We start from the raw sequence: 22,206 nt of genomic DNA on the forward strand, positions 1-22,206 counted from the left end.
GCTATAACCGGAACTAACTCATATACTAATAAAGTTATTTAATCGTTATTTTAAGGAAAGATGCTGCCAAACACCTTGGAATACCTTGTCCGTCGGTCCAATATTTAAAAATACGGAGAATCGGTATTTTGAATCTCAGTGCATATTAATCAGTCTCCTGTGCGTCGTGAGTAAGTTGCCTGAGTCCGTGACAAATAGAAAAGTTGTCAACCACCTCAACAAAGCACACATATTCAGCGGCATGCAATATGGTTTCCATTCTGACTGATCAACAGCTGATGTGCTGACAGTAATTTCACGCAGGATCAGTGAATCTATTGATGACGGCTTCGTTTTAAGAGCAATAGCTCTTGGCGTATCTAAAGCATTTTTTAAGGTTTGTCATAAACATATACTTCATAAGATTTTCAGCTACGGAATAGCTGGAAACATCCTCTCAATCACAAACTCCTTTTTCTCTAAAAGGTTTATTAAAGTAGTCGTTGATGGGTAAAAATCCGCCCTGAGTATTAACGCTGATGTGCCTCAGATATCAATTCTGGGCCTAACTCTCTTCCTGATCTTCATCACCGATCTCCCAAAATCACATTCTTTGTTCTTTCGTTGAAATCTATGCAAAATATACTACAATCAAAGACCAGGATCTTTCTTATTTCTCTCCTGCGACCTGGAGCATGTTATGCAATGCAGTAAAAAATGTCTAGTTATCTTTAATACATTTAAAATCAAACTTCTATCTTTTCACCAGCAATGCTCATATCCCCATTTTGCCTCAGTATAGAAAAAAAAGTTTTAATTCCATTTTTACCCCAAACAAGGCACAGTGCTTCCTGGCTGATTATAACATGGTCATCTTCAAATGTAATGTGAATAAATTCCTGTTGAGTACTCCTCTTAAATAACCCAGTCTTAATTTCCACCATAACTGACCATGTTGTCTCACCATCTACCTATCACAACCATTGTCCTAGAGTGACTCCGAGGGCTTAATAAGTTGTGACCTTGCAAACAAATTTATTTAAAAATTATTATTGACTTATGTTTAACTGCAGTATTGAATCATCTCATAGATATCTATCTTCTAACTAAAAGTATACATGGATTAATCCCCCCCCAAAAAAAAATTCAAGAATTGTTTTGCTTAATTAACTGGAACATTTTCTTATATATATATATATATATATATATATATATATATATATATATATATATATATATATATATATATATATATATATATATATAGTAATTAATTATTTACTATTAGGCTGGTGCAAAAACAATATCGTTTCCTCACATGTTATTTTATATATTATTTCTGAACCAATTCATTGATATATATATAATTTTAAAACGCGTTTTTCGCTGTATCGAATCGTATTATTTGTTACCATTCTCAATCTCTTTATTCACTTTTTGCAGGCTTTTCGACAGCATAGGCAAAATTCAAATTTGCAAGATTTTCTTGTTCCAGCTCAAACTAGGCTGAAAAGCTGCCGAGACAGCTCGTGATATCAATGATGCGTTTGACCCAGGAACCACTAACGAACTCGTGGCACAGTGGTGGTTCAAGAAATTTCGCAAAGGTGATGAGAACCTCGAAGATGAAGACCGTCACGGCTGGCCGACTGCGGTTGATTACAAAAATTTGAAAGCCTTAATCGAAGCTGATCCTCGAAGTTGCCATTAAACTTGAAGTTGACCGCTCAACATTCGTGAGCCATTTAAACCAAATAGGTAAGTCAAAACAGTTGGATAAATAGGTGCCGCATGAATTGAATGATAATCAAAATATCGTAATTTTGAGGTGTCTTCTATGCTCCTTCCATACAACAAAAATGACCCATTTCTCGAGTGGATTGTGACATGTGATGAGGAGTGGATCCTCTACGACAACTGGCAATGTTTGGCACAGTGGTTGGATGCTGGATAAGCTCCACAAGACTTTCCAAAGCCAACGTTGCATCAAAAACAGGTTATGGTGACTGTTTGGTGATCTCAGTCATCATAGCTTCTTGAATCCAAGCAAAATGATAACAGCAGAGAAGTACTGCTGACAAATTGATGAAATGAAGATCCAATAAGATTGAAGAATTGATTATATAATTTTATAAATTGAATTTTAAAAAAATTCTTAATGCTGCAATATTTTAAGTTAAAAATTTATTAATATTTTTTACTAGAATATCTTGTCCTTTTCTTTTTCATTTAGGCATACTCTAACTGGATCATCTAGGTCTCTATATGTACTTGCTTGTCTTACTATTTTCCATTCGACTATCGGCGAACGTCAACTTTCTTTGAGTTCCCAGTATTGGTTTCCTTTTCATTCTGTTTTTTTTTTTTTTTTTTGAACGGTCATAATACATGGTTTTGAAATCTATTTCTTATTATTTGATTTTTTCTTTTGCAAATTGATTAGACATTTATTTTGAAGTCGGCAGATTATACGGGATCTACAGTTGCATTTATCCTGTTCATAATTAGTATTTTATCTTTATTTCTATTTGATCGGATTAGCTTTCGATCGTCCTCAGGCATTTTGGTTGTTGTTTGGAAAAGCAACAACCAACATGCCCGAGGACAGTCAAAAGCTAATCCGACCGGAACGTTGCACAAATAACCCCAATAGCGAGTTCCTAAATGCTATTAATTCCTAAGCTTGTTCTGCTTAGTAATTTAGAAAGTTACTGTCTCTGTAGATATTATCATATTCTTGGAGTTGTTCTCCGTTTTTTGGCTGTGGTTTCGTATGCATGAAAAAATTGGTTGACGAATAAAGATCAATAGGGAGTTCCTAAATGCTATTAATTCCTAAGCTTGTTCTGCTTAGTAATTTTTCTTTTATAGCATATCTACTGCTTTTTTTTTTGAGTCGTTTTACTCTCTATCTTGCACTCATGTCAATTATTTTTACGTTGTTCCACAAAGGGAAATATGTTCCTTTTTCTTTCCATATGTAATAAGCTAATCCGATCGACATGCTGCACATATAATACCCAAGATGAGAACGATAGTCCGATCAACACAAATAAGATAAACAATCAGCCCTCATTTAAAAAATTTAGAACGCATAAGAATTGTTAAAGAACTTTATTGGATTATATAATTGACATGTCGGCCAAGGAAATTCTATTTAATCCAATGCAAAGCATTATCATTTCTTCTTATGTTCAGCATTCTCCGTGGAAAAACTTCAAGTATGTTTTGGGCTTGGTTCATTCATCACCAAAGAATAAGCTTGTTCAATCAAACATAGGTTGTAACTACTAGGATTTTGGCAATGCGTTCTAGAGCAATTGGTTCGCAAAGGTAGCACCGTGCAATAGCTACATGTAACTTGGCAACTCGTGTTTGCCTTTAGTCCGGGTATGTACATAGCCTGTGTGCTTCTCTCGTTATTGTCATAATAAACCTCGGGAAGAGCTCTTCGTATTCTCTTGCGGTTCCAACAGTTGTTTCCTGAGAGTGTGATCAGACCGAATAATACTAGCCAGATAATTCGTGTCATCCTGTCAAAAAAAAAAAAAAAGGTAAAAAGAAGAAAAAAAGATACATGAACAATAGTTTAAACAATAATTACAAATATCATCTGTTCTGAATAAAAGTCAACCTGAATGGATATAAGATATGTATTATATGCATGAAAATGATGCAAATATGGATGCATATAAGAGTAAGTAAAAAGAAAAATGAAAACAAAATAAAAATAAACCAAAATTTCAGTTGCATGTTTTATTGATCCTTAGCTATATATATATATATATATATATATATATATATATATATATATATATATATATATATATATATATATATAAAATTTAAAGGGGGTAGAACATTAGTCTAAAGAGCAGAGTGTATTTTAATGTGAAAATAAAATTACTAATTTAATTAAAATACAAGAAAGAACGGTCCTGGATATGACCTTAAACTATATCCAGTGGTGAGGCCCCAGCTTGTGGGCTTTGGGGAGTGTGGAGCCACCCTTTGATTACCATTGCTCCCAGATCCACTCTAACCCGGAGTGGTAGTACCTGTTAGGGTCCCAACTATGGGTTAAATAGAAACCGACGTGAAAACAACAAATACATTCTATTAAAAATTTTTCGTCAAAATCTTTGGATTCGGCATTAAATAACCCAAAAAAGGTTGATATGCCGTAAAACAAAAACAACCAACCAACTAACCAACAAGAAAGAACAGTGCTCGTTGTAATTCAGATATATAATAAGCTCGATAGGCAAATATCCTAGAGCTACTTTAATATTTAGTAATGTGATTGATAATTTAAAATTCAAATTAGAATTAAAAATTAAAAATCTGTTTCATAAGAAGGGACAACAACAAAGTCAATAATTTGTACGATCGTTTCGGAAACAATGTTTTTATTGTGATAGACATTAAGCCACGGAAAATAATTTTGACATATAGTTTTTTAAAAACAAAGTCTCCTCATCAGCAAAAGTATTGAGTGTTTTTTTTTCTATGTAACAGACACCATAAATAAACCTAGCAATTTTTAACTAAGGCAGATGTATCTGGAAAAATTAAAATAAAAAGGAAAATATTTACTTGATCAGAAAAGTAATATGGGTTGAGAATAAAAAATAGAATAAAATTATAAATCTGAATTTGGTTTAAATATAAGGTTATAATTATATGTTTTTCATAAAAGTTAAGAATTATATATATATATATATATATATATATATATATATATATATATATATATATATCGGTCAATTTAGCTCTTATGCATAGATCATCGTATAACGATTAGATCACTGTCTGACTGACGTAATGAACATTTAAATTAAAATGTTTAAAATTCAACGCTATTTCACGCGGTTAATGGTAGCCGAATGGATACGGTCTCCGCTAATCGAGCCAGAGATGTCTCGTGTCGCGGGGTTCGAATCGTTCGGCTGGTGTTAATCGTGACACCCTGCACTGAAGAATCCCGAAAGGATGAAACACTAGTGTCTGTAGGCATTTAATTATTATAGTAAAAAAATAATTATATATATATATATATATATATATATATATATATATATATATATATATATATATATATATATAAAGTTGCAAACTTGGTAAACCGATATTACTGGAGAAAATGAATCTTGACACTTCAAAAAATATTTAAAATTATTTATTTGTTCGAAAAGAAATCCCCCAAAAAACAAAACACAAAAACGAAAAAATAAACAAACAACAAAAAAAAAAACCAAACTAATAAATGTTTTGGTTTTCAAATGGTGCTCGCTCAGGTTAAACTATTATGAATATGTCATTTTTTGTTTTAAATAAAAAAAAAAAAATTGTTCCATGAAAAACTTTCCCGTTCTCATCAATTAAATCGAAACATTTCCAATTAAACAATTGCGGATATATGTTCTCTTTCACTTTCTTTATTTACTTTTAAAGCAACATTGGACTTTTATAAAATAGTTTTTTTTTTTTGTTTTTGTTTTTCGAACAAATAAATAATTTTAAACATTTTTTTGAATTGTCAAGATTCATTTTCTCCAGTAATATCGGTTTACCAAGTGTCTGGAAGTAATAAATGATCATTTTTGTTTAATTTAATGTTTCCAGAAGTAATAAATGTAAATTTTGGTAAATTTATTCTTTCCCTTTCCGGAAGCAACCATTCGGCCATATAATGATGTCTCCCCTAGATTTGGATAACAAGTGCGTGAAAAAAAATTGCGTCTCCAATTTCGGCAATAAAGTGTAGAAGCACCCCAGATTTTTATGGGTCGCTATTTTTGCCATAAATTGTTAGGTGAAAGTTTTTTTTTTCAAGAAAACTTGCACTTTTTTTAAAGAAAGTAAATGTTTCTTTTGGAAAACAGAATTTGGTACTCCTTGGGCGTTGAGTTCAATGGCGACCAGCATAAAAAACACGCACGCATCGCTCCCTTTCTGACGCAAGCGCACGTAACACTTTTTTTTTATTTACTGACGTTGTCGTAGTAACTAAACGATTATTTGTCACATTATTTATTTTGAAAAAAAGTGTTAATCTTTATGAATATTAAAATAAAAATTACTAAACATTTACTAATAATGCATCACTTTTATAGACATTTGTTTTTAAATTTCTTTTTAAATGACAACTTTTGTCGACTTTTTTTTTAAATAGCATTTGCGGATGGGTATGCTGACATTTGTTTTTTAATTTCTTTTTAAATGACTTTTATTTTAATAGCATTTGCGGAAAACGAAAAAAATAACTAAGCCATTTACTGACAATTTCACGGTATCTTGACTTTGATCAAATTTATTTGTTAAAAATATTTGTGAAAGTGAGAATTATCAATAAATGTTTTTTTACCCATCCGCAAATGCTATTAAAAAAAGAAAGTCGATAAAAAGTCATTTAAAAAGAAATTAAAACAAATGTCAGCATACCCATCCGCAAATGCTATTAAAAAAAGTCGATAAAAGTCGTCATTTAACAAATTTAAAAACAAATTTCTGTAAAAGTGAGGCATTATTAATAAATGTTTAGTAATTTTTCTTTTAATATTCATAAAGAGTAAAAATGGAATGGAAATTTAAATTTCGCTCCGTTTTAATCTATTTTTTTAATTGTGCTTCTCCCAAACAAATATAATCAAGAAAATAACATTCAACAATTGTACTTTATATATATAAAACACGAAATATTAAAAAATATATATATTAACGAAAGAGAAATAATTCCATTTTTAAACGAAAAAAGTCAATTTGGTATATAAAAGTTCCGTTTACTGATATCACGTGATAAATCGCGGTGTGAAATAATTGTCCCCAAATAAAAAAAATGGCCCATCCGTACAAAGAAAACTAAATATTTATTATAGAAAAATTACGTATAATGTTATAATTACAAAGAGATATATAGAAACACGCATGCGTACCGTAAACATGTTATACCAAAATGTGGAAGCCATCCGTCCAGTGGTTATTAAGACTATTAATTACGAACGAACCAAGAGTTACATTTATATATATATACTAGCTGTACCCTGCCACGCGTTGCAGTGGCTCAATTTGGTGTAATGGAAAAATTTAATAAAAGAGAAAATGCATGTTTCTTATATTAGTACAGCAATCTACTGCAAAAAGTGAAAAAGAAGGCGAAACTGAAAAAAATGGTGCTCTTGCAGAATTTGATCTGGATCCTCGAGAGTTTCTGTCAATCATTCATGTTTTGGACTTGACCAACAATCAGTGGATGAAGCCGAACGTAGCAAAAATGTTGAAACGCTAAATGCTTTTTTTTTTTGTTTTAAAAAATGTGATTTAGTAATTAATATTTGGTTGATGGTGGGGGGAGGGGGGTTACTATACACAGATTCGAAAAAGTCGTCCAAAAACAAATAAATGAAAGCAAAGGTAAGGTAATTTACGTTTCTACCTAATTGGATAATTGTTTAGTGTTTTTATGTAATGTAAAATGTTTAATTGGCTCAAAAAACAGAAATGGTCGCGAATTCTGTTGAATACGTTAAGTTTGGGAAAGTAAGTTGAAAACTAAAAACTATACAAAACAGTGTCTGAAACTCACCGAACATATGTTACCATGACATAGGCTGGCATAATGGATAGGTTTCTGACAGTATTTTGTATAGTTTTTTTAGTTTTAACTCACTTTCTCTAACTTAAAGTAATCAACAGTGTCCACCTCCATTTGTAGCTTTCAAATACACCAATAAACACTGTTTTTCGAGCCGACTAAACGTTACATTAAATGAAAAGGGTTTATATTACTAAACACAGATACAAAGAAGTTGTCAAAAAATAAATATATAACAAATAAATGTTATCAAAGGCAAGAAAAGTAAGTGTTCTACCTAACTGGATAAGATTTTAGTGTTTTTATGTAATGTATAATCGGTTCAAAAACATTCAATGTTTATCGGTATATCTGAAAAATACAAATGGCGGCAGACTGTATCGAACATGTTAAGTTTGGGGAAATTTTGGGAAAATGAGTTTAAACTAAAAATACTGTTAGGAACTCACTCAATATATGTTACCATGATGTAGGCTGGCATATAATCGTGGTTTTAAACTTTTGCTCGATACAGGTGACGACTTTTAAAAGTCCCTTTTAATGATTACCTGGTTTGAGGATATTTGTACAACTAAACGGCAAATCTGCTCAAAAAAAATCCGGTATTATTTCACTTTAAGGCCCGTTTCACGTTCATATATAACGAAATATTTTATTGTAGATTTCGGTGTGCTAAAAACGAATCTGCAAACCGTTTACGTAGCAAAAAAAAAGTTTTCATGACATTCATGAAATTACTTTTTCGAAAAGTGGGTGATCACTTTTCAATGTAAATTTAACTTAGAATGAGCACCCACTTTCTGGCCACCTGAGAGAGGGGCATTTTTCTGTTTCTTGGCTAAAAAGTTTTTTGTTTGATTTCTTTTGCATGGTAATAACCCCTGAACTCTGGGACTATTTTCCATTTAACAGCCGGACTTTACAGGTAAAATTCTAAAAGAACACTATGTTTTTTTTGTTTTAAATTTGAATATATTATGTTATGTATTGACCTTTTCTCTTCAATTTGTGAGTAAATAATTATGTACTTATCGGGTTCTAAATTAATTATTATTAGACATTTACAAAATGGGAGGCGTGAATTATTCGACCCCCTGTCTTTCCAAGCTTATAACTCCTCGAAAAATGTAATTCAAGCCCTAATTTTTTTTTTCAATTAAAGGAGCAAGGACCAAGGTTCCATTAAAAAAAAAGAAAAGAAAAAACAAATAACGTGGTTTAAAAAAAAGGTTTTAAACTTCAAACTTTACAGGTAAAATTCTAAAAGAACACTATGTTTTTTTTTTTAATTTGAATATATTATGTATTGACCTTTTCTCTTCAATTTGTGAGTAAATTAAATATTTACTTTCGGGTTACTAAATTAAGTATTTACTTTTTAATAGACACTTAAAAATTGGTATGGGGGGGGGGTCGTGAATTTAAAAAAAAAAACGTTTGTCTAAAATATTATATTCGATTTATTGGAAAGAACATAAAATTTCACATTGACCCTGAGAATATCGTAAAAATAGAATCAATAGAAAAATTTTGATAGATTTTTAAAATTTAAAAATTGAAAAATATTGAGTTTAAAAATTGAAAAATATTGAGTTCGGAAAATTCATTAATGTTTTAAAAAAAAAAATATTTCTATTACTTTTAAAACAACTGTAATAGTTTATTTTGGAAGTATAATCCATAAATAAAATAAATAACCCACTTTTAACAGAGAAATTCCGAGATGTTTATATTGTATTCGCAGTTTCGTGTTAGGGGTGTCAAAAATTCCTACAAAAATTCTGATACTGCTACGCATGCGCACGTAACATTTTTTATTTATTTACTTACGTGGTGGAGTTTCTATACTGATAGGTTTTTTGAAATTTTTTCACTGGATTATTATTGATTGAACACTAACCAGATTATGAAAAAAAATTGAAAAAAAAAAAAACATTTCAACATTTGAAAGGGATACTCACTTTTTAGTTACCATGTTCTGGTAAATCGGTCACTTTTTATTTATTTATTTATTTATTTATTTTTTCTAAATACGGAAGTGTCTTCGGGAGATATAAAATGGTCGCATGTTGACGAAGCAATGTATCGGGAGGCGTACGGGATTAAAAATTATTGGTAAATTTTTAGATTAGGTCCACTCCACCTCCTCAATTTTCTTTTAAATGACGACTTGAAATGGTTTTCGACTATGCTGAATACGAAAATCGCATCGAAATTTTGCAGAAATAAGTAGTTATCAAGATATAAAAAGTTGTATTATGCATTGTAATCTTTGGCGGCCATCTTTTTACGTGTGTCTATTTGTTTATGGCGCGTGTGCACGTAAAAAGATGGCCGCCGAAGAATACAATGCATAATACAACTATTTATTTCCGCAAAATTTCAATGCAATTTGCGTGTTCAGCATACTCGGAAACCTATAAATGTCGTCATTGAAAGGAAAATTGTGGAGGTGGACCTAATCTAAAAAAATACCAAATTATTAAACATTTCTCCAGCATGTTAGTGAAATTTATAATACTTTTAAAAAATTAAAAAGAAACAAAACAAAAGTTTTGAAAAAAAACTCACCTTTCACAAAAACAATTAAAAAAAACACACACACAAACTGTGTGTTTTTTTTGTTATGATAAGTAAAAAATAAAAATAAAAATAAAAATCTCGAAACTTTATTTTCATGAAAACAATTAAAAAAAGTCCTGTTCTCTCTATTTTTTTTCTTTGAGAAACAAATATATTTCTGACTTACAAATGCGGTAGAGACTCATTATTTTTACTTTCTATGGTTTTGGTATACCGCGTTTTTATTGCTTACAAAATGGGTGACTGATTTATCAGAACGTTGTAACTAAAAAGTGAGCACAGCACCACTTTCAAATGTCGAAATAATGATTTCTTTTTTACATTTTTTTTTTAATAATCTGTTTAATTAGTGTCCAATCAATAATAATCCAGTGAAAAAAAATTCCAAAAACCTATAAGTATAGAAATAAAGCATGGGAGTAATGTTTGTACAACGTAACGTCGCCTTTCGCACTTTTACAAACATTTTTTAAAAAAAGTAACTAAACCATTTATTGATAATTTGTCACGTGTACAAACATTTATTTATTTACGTAGGCTTAACTCCTTTCATGAATAAGAAAAGTTTTACTCTTTAAGAATAATAAAAGGAAAAAGTTACTGAACATTTATAAAAGGACTTCTTTTCATGAAGGCCAGAGGAATAGTTGGCCGAAAATTCGTGAAACAACAACAATAAATAAAAATGGTACTAATGCAGAGAGCCGCGGCCGCGCTATTTTTTAAAATCATATTTCCACGTTTAAATAACGTTTTACGATTTTTTTGATTTTTTATTTATTCAATTGTAAGGTTAAAGTACAGAATAGGTACAAAACATCCTTACCTCCCCATGTTAAGAATGACTTTTTAAATAATAACATTATTTCAGCACGGATCACTCTCTGCATGAGTAATCTTATATAGAAAAAAAAAAAAACTCAAAAGCAAGCAACAAACTTTTTTTTTTTTGGCCTTATATAATAAAGAAAAGATGTGTAAATTAAAAAATTTGGAAGATAAACAAATGAAATATGTTTTTTTTTTTGTTTTTGTTTTTTTACTTATCGAGTTAACAGAAAATTAAACCTTTCGTCAAATCGTGGCTGTGAAATGAATCGAACCGGAAGTTCAGTTTTATCAACAGAACAGATTCGCAGAACCGATAAATAAATATATTTATTTTATTTAATATTTTGATTTTAATTAGGTAAATTTATTTTAATAACATAAAAACATACCTCGACTCTAAAAATTGGTTGTCTGAAAATTTCAAATAAATTGGTAACGTATAAACATGGTTTTATTTCTTTAGAACGAACCAACTTTACATTTTTATATATATATATATATATATATATATATATATATTTATATATTATGTATATATAATATATATATATAATATATATATAATATATATATAATATATATATATAATATATATATATATATATATATATATATATATATATATATATATATATAACGCTGCTTTCTAGGTCGGTAGTACTGCCTTCTAGGTCGGTAGTACTTTATAAAGAGTAGCCTGAGATGTCGGAAAATTTCTGTGTTTATGTCTATCCTTGTTGTCATGTCACTAGTAAGGGTGCTGGGGGTAAACCTTTCATCTTGGCTGACGTTACCCGCCTGATAGTCAGGGACCCGATCCTTGGATTAACCACTAAGGAGGCTGTCCTATCAGCAGGTGCAAAGTACTGGAGCTGCTGTATTGCCATTTGGTGAATGGATTCTGGACCATACAGTAATTTCTGGTAGGGTCTCTCGATGCCATACTAGTGGGTAATTGTTACGGCTTTACCTTATCATGTGTCACACAAAGAAAAATTTTTCTAGTCTTTTTCTCTCTTATTTTGCCTCCCTGTCCTGCTTCAACCAAGTCTACCGACTTTCTCCACAAACCCCAAAACCTTAATCATGACAAATATCCAAAAAAGAAACACGAATAAACCTAGAACCCCATCCACCAACGTAGACCCCTACTACCATGTCTCCTTCTCCAACATCAGAGGTCTACGTTCCAACCTTCCAGAGGTTGAGACACAATTACAGGAGACGAAACCGGACATATTCTTTCTAAGTGAAACTGGCATAGGGCAAACCACTTCTCTAGACGAATTCATAATTTAAGGATACTCCAACTTAACATCTAAACCTGACCCCCAAGATCGCCATGGGCATGGAATATGTGCCTACATCAAAGATGGCTTTCCATGTGGTAGGGATATCTCCAGAGAAGACCCTAATTTACCTAATATGTGCTTCCGGGTTGCACTAGCTTACACCACTGCATTTATATTTGCCATCTATCGCCCCCACAACAGTGGGGTTACTATCTTTAAGAGCATATCTGAGAAAATTGACCACATCCTGTCTGCTCATCCTTCGGCGAACATTCACATTTGCGATGACTTCAATGCCCATGATGTGGAATGGCTGGCCCACTCAAATAAAACCGATGACGAGGGGAGATTTTGTCATGATTTTGCCATTGCTTATGACCTCACTCAGATTGTTCACAAACCCACCCGTGGGGCCAATACACCCGATCAATATGCAAGCCTTCTAAACCTTTTCATCACAACTTCCCCTGAGCTGTGTTCATGTTCCGTTCTATCTCCTCTGGGATCATCTGACCACTCTGTTGTAGAAGTTAAGATAAAAATGAAATGTAATAAGTCCTCAGACGTACTTCTCCACCGTACTGTATATCGATACTCTATGGCTGACTGGGATAGCTTCCGTACATTCATATCTGACCTATCTCTGCATTCCATGTTTAAAAAGGATGTGTCCTCTATAGTATCAGACCTGACCGAATGGTTAATTGTAGGCATAGACCGATTCATACCATCACAAAAAATTCCAACAAAAATCTAACAGCCAGTTATGGTTCTCCCCTGAATGTGATGCTGCCATCGCACACAGAAATCACTTTTTCCATAGCTACCAACGTAATAGATGTACTGAGACTAAAGCTGCTTTCAGGACGGCCAGCAACCACTGTAAAAGAGTAATAGAATATGCAAGAGAGCTATATGCTCACTCTGTTAAATCCAAATTAGCTGAGCAGCGGCTTGGTTCCCACCAGTTCTGGCAAATAGCAAACAGGATCTTGAACAGAAGCGTGTGTTCTATCCCAACTATCATCAATAGACCTGAGGTCATCTCGTCAGCATCAGATAAGGCCAGACTATTTGCCAAGAACTTTGCAGCTAATTCTACCCTATGCGACAATGACCATCAACTCCCTGTATTTCCTCCTATAACAGACAGCACGCTATGCAACATACAAATATCTGTGCATGAGGTCGCCAAGCTAATCAAGAACCTTGATTCCAGTAAAGCAACTGGCCCTGATGGCATCCCAATTATAGTGTTAAAAAAGCTTCAACCAGAACTTGCTCCCATACTTACAAAACTGTTTAAGCGTTGCCTTAAGGAGAAATGCTTTCCAACACCCTGGAAAACCTTATCAGTATGCCCTGTATTTAAGAATTCAGGTGAAAAGTCATCTCCCTCTCAGTACAGACCAATAAGTCTTCTGTGTGTCATGAGTAAGTTGTTGGAATCCATATTAAATAAAGACGTAGTCAACCACCTCAACAGAAAAACAACCTTCTTAGTGACATGCAATATGGTTTCCGCTCTGCAAGATCTACAGCACATCACATAGTTATATCACATAGGATTAGTGAACCTCTTGAAAAAGGTTTCCTTTCCAGGGCAATTGCTCTTGTATAAGGTATGGCATAAGGGCCTACGTTACAAGATTTACAGCTACAGTATTACTGGAAATATTTTCTCAATCATTAAATCATTTCTCTCTGATAGATTCATAAGAGTAGTGGTTGATGGGCAGAAATCAGAGGCCCACAGTATTAATGCTGGAGTCCCCAACTCTCTTCCTGATCTACATCAATGATCTTCCAAAACACATCATTCGTTGACATCTATGCTGATGACACGACCATCTATGGTAACACATCAAAGACCGTAAATGACAAAGTTCTCTCTAATTCTCTCTCCTCTGATCTTGAGTGTGTGATACAATGGGAGAAGAGGAAGCTGATCACTTTTAATGCATCCAAAACCAAGCTTCTATCTTTATATCATCAATGCTCTGATCCCCATCTGGCATCAATTGAAATGGATGGCTCTCGTCTTGGGGAGGCTCCATGTTTTGACAAGCTTCTGGGTTTGACCTTTACTCCTGATCTGAAATGGAACACGTACATCAAGTCTGTTGCCAGGGACGCTGGGAAAATGGTGGGATCCTTCTACCGCTCCAGAAGATATCTCACTACTAATGCAATTCTCTATCTGTATAAAAGCCAAGTACGTCCAAGGATGGAGTACTGCTGCCACATCTGGGCAGGAGCTGCTAAAAACAACCTATCCTGCCTTGACAGGGTACAAAATAGACTTCGTGGTTTAGTGGGGATGCCCTTTTCTCTTCCCTGCAACCTCTCTCCCACAGAAGAGACGTTGTGAGCCTGTCTTTGTTTTATCGTTATTTTCATAGCAGGTGCTCGTCTGAGCTCCAATCCTTCGCCCCCCGCCTCGCCAATTTTTCACGAGAAACACTTGTCTGACTGAAACTACTGACAATAATTTTCCCCACTCTTTATCTGTGCCTAAATCCAAATGTAGATTCCATGAGCAAAGCTTCTTTCTTAGAACTGCACGCCAGTGGAACTCTCTGCCGCTTGCCTATTTCCCACCTGACTACAACTTGGATGTCTTCAAATCCAACATAAACAAACTCCTGACAAACCGCCCCCTTAAGTAAGACACTCCATCAAAACCCCCAATACTAATGATTACTACAATACTATCTGATTGATTACTGTACACGCAATAACTCTTATCCCTGAGTGGCTTCCGGGCCTTGATAAGTGGTGACCCCCATGTAATATATATATATATATATATATATATATATATATATACAGGGTGACCCCAAAAAACAGAGAACATTCAATTGTTTTTCTGAGCAGTTTACAGTCAACAGAGAAAAAAAGGCCAAAGACCCTAGTGTTTTGATGTGATGTTTTGAATAAGATAAACCAGTTATGACCAAAGTTTCATTTCATTCGGACAAAACACTAAGAAACGGGGGCTTAATTAGAATTGGGGCCCGTTTTTTTGTGTCACCCTGTATATATATATATATATATATATATATATATATATATATATATATATATATATATACTAGCAATGGGCGCCCGGCGTTGCCCGGGTGTTTGGAGGTGTATGCTGAGCAAAAAAAAAAAAAAAAAAAAAGAAGAAGAAAAGGTCAATTTTTTAAACTTTGACCCCTATTATGGCCCCTTAAAATTTATTGTTTTGGGCTCAACTTAAGTTACTAAGTTAGAGCCATGTCCAAGGAACCTATATCTAAAATTTCAAGTGTTCAGACCCAAAATTGTCTGAGGAGTTTGGTAGAGTTCTCAAAGGTCAAATATTTGAACTTTTACCCCCTAATCGCCAAATTTCTGGCTAAAACCCGATTACGTCGATTTTCCCAAATCTCAGTACCTATATCAACTTTCGAATCTTTAGACTTAAAATTGACAAAGTTATTGCATATGGAAATATACGCAGACACACACACACACACACACACACACACATATATATATATATATATATATATATCGATTTGATGGAAAAATGGTCGATTTCACAGATTTCGATGACAATAAAAGGCGACTCTAACATTCTTTCATACTCATTCAATCTCGGACAACGTCGTGTCTTCCTTCCTGCTAATATATATATATATATATATATATATATATATATATATATATATATATATATATATATACTAGCATTTCAGCCCGGGGTTGCCCGGGTGTTTGAATGTGTATGTTGAGCAAAAAAAAAAAAAGTGATAGTAGGAAGGCAGGCTTGAACACGTACGGCAAAAGAGGAAAAGAACAGAGTAAAACCTTACGCTTATGCTGTTACGACCACCGCCAAACCGGATGCAACATTTTTTTAAAATTAAGGCTAGACAATCTAAAGGAGAGGATAACTTTAAAAAATATCGGCGACCCCCCCCCTGTAGAAAAGTGCATAGTTGAAGGGGAAGATATTAATGTTTGTAGCCAATTTTTCGATATTTGTCGTATGAAAGGTCGAACTTTAAAACGATACTGATCTTGCTAAAATCCGTCGCCTCTATTGAAAGTTTAAGGCAGACATGCAAACAGACATACATACATATATTTATATATTTGTAACTAAAATTTTTCGACCCAAACTGATGAAAAAGCTTGTCCTATCTCTGAATACCCTTTATGTAAAATTTCAAATATTTAGACCAGAAATTGTCTGAGTAATTTGGAAGTGACCGCAGCGGTCGATTATATAAAAACTTTGACCCCTATTATGACCCCTTAAAATTTATTGTTTTGGGCTCAAATGAAGTTATTAAGTTAGATCCATGTCTAAGCAACCTATATCTAAAATTTCACATGTTTAGACCCCAAATTGTAGGAGGAGTTTGGTAGAATTCTCAAAGGTCAAATCGTTGAACTTTGACCCCTTAATCCCAAAATCTCTGGCCCAAAACCGATCACATCGATTTTCCTAAATCTCAGTACCCTATATATCAAATTTCGAGTCTGTAGTCTAAACATTGACAGAGTTATTGCGTAGGGAAATGTACACACACACACACACACACATACACACACACACACACACACACACACACACACACACACACACGCACGCACACACACACACACACAGACATGTTCATTTTTATATATATACAAGCAATGGGTGCCCGGCGTTGCCCGAGTGCTTGGATGTGTATGCTGAGCAAAAAACAAAACAAAAAAAAAACAAAACAAAGAAAACGGTAATTTGTTTTAACTTTGACCCCCATTATGACCCCTTAAAATTTATTCCTTTTGGCTCAAATGAAGTTATTAAGTTAGATCCATGTCCAAGGAATCTATATCTAAAATTTCCCATGTTTAGACCCCAAATTGTAGGAGGAGTTTGGTAGAGTTCCCAAAGGTCAAATCGTTGAACTTTGACCCCTTAATCGCCAAATTTCTGTCCGAAAACAAATCACATCGAATTTTCCAAATCTCAGTACCTTGTATATCAAATTTCGAATCTTTAGGCTTTAAATTGACAGAGTTATTGCGTACGGAAATGTACACGCACACACACATACACACACACTTTCACTTATATATATATATATATATATATATATATATATATATATATATATATATATATATATATATATATAAAGCTATGTACGCACATTTTACCATCTAGCATTATATGCTGAGAAAGATATAAGACATTTAGCGAATATTGACCAAAGCACCAAACATCATGTCTAGCGTTTAATAATTGGAAAATTAAGTCCGGAGGAATCCTAGGTCATTCTATTTTTAAATTTCATGGTTATTATCTGAAAGGGTAACAGAGCGTGGGCCCGCATATGCAAATGCACGCGAAATGACGTCACGATAAAGAAAAAGACTATAAAGAGGAGAAAGAGCAAGTTAGAGAGGATGATCAATTAGAGACTTGAATGACGTTCGAAAGCACTTTAGAGACGTAGGCGACGTCACATCCGTAACAAGAAGTCACGTGTGGCGGGTAAATTAGGAACTAAATGCCGTTGTTACAACGAGAAAAAGCGAGTTGAAGTTCTTCGCTATTATTTGCCTAGTTTGCGACTGAGGCTACAACCTGTTGTGTAACGTTACAAACGTGTACCTATATAACAGGGGAGTTTACCATAGCACAAGACGTATGAAAACTCAAATCGCACTTCTGCTGGCTCCAACTTACTTTCGTTCCCTAGCAGAGAGAATCAAAAACGAAGAACGGTCTGAAGTAACATGAGGTGAACCCGAATGCGAAATATTTGACGTGCAAATGAGCTCTTATACTGAAAGATTTCTAGTCTCTAAGAAGTAGAAATGTTAGATGAGTTCAAGAACTATGATGCAGCTCAAATATACACGCGTATGAAGAAAGCATAAAATTTACAAAGAAATAGTTTCTATTCACAATTCCAAGTCATGGCAAAAGGTTACCCGTTACGTAAATATCATTAAATGTGATTTTGAAGATGAGGTAGAATAGTGTCAGTTTTCTTCTTTATTATTTTTTTTTGTCATATGCCCAAAGAAATTATTTATTTACGGATTTCAATCACTGCAAACAGTTCATATACAGTGATAATCCCTAACCCAGATTATTTCATTTCGGCTCCGGTCGCCAGTGTCCACAATTATTCAGGAACGGCTTTGCCCACCAACAACAACCGTAGTTTATTTATTTATTTTTTGCGGTCTAGGCTTCTACTGGGCAACGCATGTTAATGGGTCCTGCTAGTAAACTTATCCGTAATCCGTTAACAAAATATCAAGTGATAGTAAAAAAATGTCTAAAAATCCGATCATGCAGTATATGGTTGGTCTTTGTCATTTTAAGTAGCTTTCCACAGCAATGAGGTATTTGCAAAATTCACATGAATTCTCTGCCATGAGTGGTTTGTGTTTGGTCATGCTTTGCACGTCGTAGTTCGAGATTTTCTGCAATCGCGCATGTCTTGCAAAATTCTATCATGTTTTCTATATATCTCCCCCCCCCCCATATAGCAGCGGTTCTTCCCCGGATATCCCGTGTAAAAATCCCTGAGGATGTTTCTTTGTAGGATGTTTGGAATCACTACACGCCATTACAGATGGAGAAATCTTCAAGCATATTCGGGTATTTATTGTGAATTTTTTTGATGGACTGCATGAATTCATTCTCCCGAGACTCTCTTTTAATGTCGGCTAAAGTCACTGGGAAATCTTTGTATTCGCGATCATGTTTTTTATTTCGCAATTCATCCTTAGTGTAGCAATGATTGAGTCTTCCGTATTTTTGGGAATAAGTCACGATAAGCTGTCTGCATGGCAAATGTTTTAGATGTTAGGAACTCGGTCTTGAAGTTGTAGTTCCAAAGCATCGTTCATCAACGAAGCAATCTATTTGCAGTATAGACTAGCAAACCTTTATTGGACCAAAGATTGTTATCAGGAGTTTATGGTCTGTTTGTAGTATGAACCATCTTCCATGTAAGTATTCGTGAATTTTGTGACAGCGAATATCATTCCTAGAACCTTTTCCTCTACAGCAGAACTCCGGGATACTGTGGCACTAGGATACGGTTTTTTTTCAGGTTACGATGTGGAATACGATGTTTTCCGGCGCTTGGTTACGTTATTTTCCCCCGACTTACGGTGTTATTTATACATGGGTATTATATACTGTACTGTATTGTTATATTGTTACTAATTTTTAATACCGTATCCGGGGACTCTACTGTATTTGAGAATATTGCTTCTCAGCTCGTAGTAGCAACAGCTTTTCGCGATCCATCTGGCAGTTTATAGAGAATTCAAGCCCCGATTCCGTATTGCATCACTTGCATCATGTCGAGACTAGGGTCATAGTGGGTGAGAGAGAGATCCGAAGTAAGAGTTTTCTTTATCTTTTCGAATGCATCTTGACATTTAGAGGCCCATAACCATGGTTTGCCCTTTCTTTTTAAATCATTGAGAGACCCTTTCAAATTCTGTATGTTCTTAAGGGTTCTTGGTAAAAGAACGGTTTATAAGGCTTGAACGGTATGGGGCCGGCATGTTTCTGATCGTGTTGACTCTTTCTGGATCCGGCCAACAACCGTCTCTTTATGATGTGAACTAAGTATTACATTTTGACTCCTTAACCTTAAACTTGTATTTTTGCAACTTCCCGAATACGTTTATTATATGGTTGCGATGTTCTGTCGTAGCTTTACTGGTCAACAGTATATTATCCAGATAGGCTGTTGCGCAGTCAGGTCCGCCCAGCATGGTATCCATGACCTGTTGAAAAATGCAGGCGCAACCTTGATCCCCAAAGTCAGTTCGTTGTATTTATATGGGTGTTTATGCAAAGCAACTTGGAACATTCTTCAGCCATCTCTATCTGAAGGTTCCTTAGAGGTTGGGAGAAGATGATGGTGATTCTGTAAGGCATCGTTTAACCCCGTGGGAAAATCTGCGCATATTCGTATCTGGTTGGACTTCTTTTTGCCTGGATCGTAGATGTTGCCCATTCAGAATACCTGCTTGTTCAAATGTATGTGGTTCTACGTTGATCTGCTCTAGAGCAATAAAAGAGACAATCCGTTTCTTCTTGAATACTGATTGTGTATCGTCCTTCACCTTCAGCGAAAACTAGGGGAAATCATTGTTTAAGTTTCCTTTGATTGATCTGAACACTGTACTTTCTATTTTTCGACGTAAGGTATTTATTGGGCAATCTCATCGATTGAAATTTTTTTATCCAATTTGTTCCGAAGTTTTTAGTACGTATACATTCAGTTTTTTGGTAACCCGTTTAGTTTTACTGTAAGGGTTACCTCACCTAATATTTTAATATTTTCACCAATTACCGATTGTGTTGTTTTATCCATCTGTTATAAGGCCAGCCTGTTTAATTGTCACCAAGTATGCAAGTTGATGATTAAAGTATCGGAATCCGAATCAAGCTGGATTTTATGAAGATATTGAAAATATCAACAGTCACATATTTTCTTGAATTCCTATCGACTATACTGTCTGATTGAGCTTGCCTAATTGTACTATTGTTTTGTTGGTGTACCAGTAATGAGTTACGTTATGAACATTTTTATTATTTATTTTTAAAATATATTTTCTTTTTGACTGGACAGAATTTCGTCCAGTGATATTTATCACAATAGTGATATGGTTCGGGCGGTTTCCTGAACCAATTCGCGTTTTATTTATTGCGGGGTTTAGAACATGAAATTTCCCTTTTATCTTTTTGAGGGGAATAGGCGGTTGAATTGCCTCTGATTTTTAAATTCGAGTCGTACATGATTTCCCGACCGTTTTTGAATCACACGTGACGAGAATTACTCGTTGCCAGTTCTCTACTAATTTTTGGAGAGTCAATCATTATTCATTTGGTCAGTACCAGTCGTGTGGCTTCAGTGTTTTTTTTTTGTTGATACTAGACCTTATTCAAATATAAAGCTCTGGAAATTATCGGTAGTCAGCTAAGCTAGTTTGAGATCCTTACAGAGCTTGTTCACCGATGCTGCCAACGTTATTAAATTTTACTAGTTATCTTGACTATGTTTAGGCAGCTCCATCGTTTGTTGAACAAGGTTGTGTTTGGCCTGAATAGTTCCGATAGCAGCTTAATAGTTTCTGAAAAATCCAAATCTGTGGTTTTCTTGATTTTATTAATCCACGAACCTACTATGTTCGGTCGTTCTCAGTTTACTTAATAGTAGACGTACCTTTTTTACTGGGCCAGTGTTCACAATCTGCGTTGAAAATATATTTACAGCGCCAGTAAATAGTCTCCAATGTTTTGTGGTTTCTTGTACGTATTCAAATGTTTTAATTGAGTTGTGACTTGTACTCTGAGAAAAAATCGTGTCCTTTACAGAACTTTTAGAACCATTCAATGGATTTACAAGTAATTTTTCAAGTTGTAGTTCAGTTTTCTCAGGTGCAAGTGGCTATAATTATAGTTGTTTATGCAACTTCATAAACAATTGTTACTGTCTTTCATGTGAATTTTGTCGGTAGAGCAGCTGCTTTTCTTCCAAGTTTTGTTCCTGATACTTTAGCATTTGGACGATTAATTTTTTAAAAATCTTCAAATAACAGAGGTTTTCTTATAGAATAAGAGGATGAACAAGGTACTGACATCGAAAAAATATTGTTGCTTTGAAGACTCGGATAGCAAAAGGAATGTACACAAAAAATTGAGACAGTTTTTTCTTTTCTTTTTTTCCGTGAACTTTAATGTCCTCCTTTAAAATTTCTCCATTATTTTGTTATTGTTTTTCCTTAGCACAAAAAAGGTTAGCCAAAAATAAAAAAAGAAAAATTATCTAATGATGGGGGCCCCAACAGTTTTATCTTGTCCAAGTGCTTGCAAGTTAGTAGGGTTTTTTTTCTGTTCTTCACTCGAGGATTTTTGTA

The 22,206-nt window shown here is 34.0% G+C and overlaps 1 long non-coding RNA gene across 1 annotated transcript in view; it reads right to left on the minus strand.

Annotated features, from left to right (window-relative positions):
* Positions 1 to 3,078: 3,078 nt before the first annotated feature.
* The window catches only part of LOC145269846 (uncharacterized), a 32,401-nt gene continuing 13,273 nt past the window's right edge, over positions 3,079 to 22,206 (minus strand). Inside the window, exon 2 of the long non-coding RNA XR_013865268.1 lies at positions 3,079 to 3,512. This is a non-coding gene — a long non-coding RNA (uncharacterized LOC145269846). The remainder of the gene's footprint in view (positions 3,513 to 22,206) is intronic.

This window comes from Euprymna scolopes, chromosome 4, assembly GCF_053919585.1.
Source record: "Euprymna scolopes isolate OS-2025 chromosome 4, ASM5391958v1, whole genome shotgun sequence".
NCBI lineage: Eukaryota > Metazoa > Mollusca > Cephalopoda > Sepiida > Sepiolidae > Euprymna > Euprymna scolopes.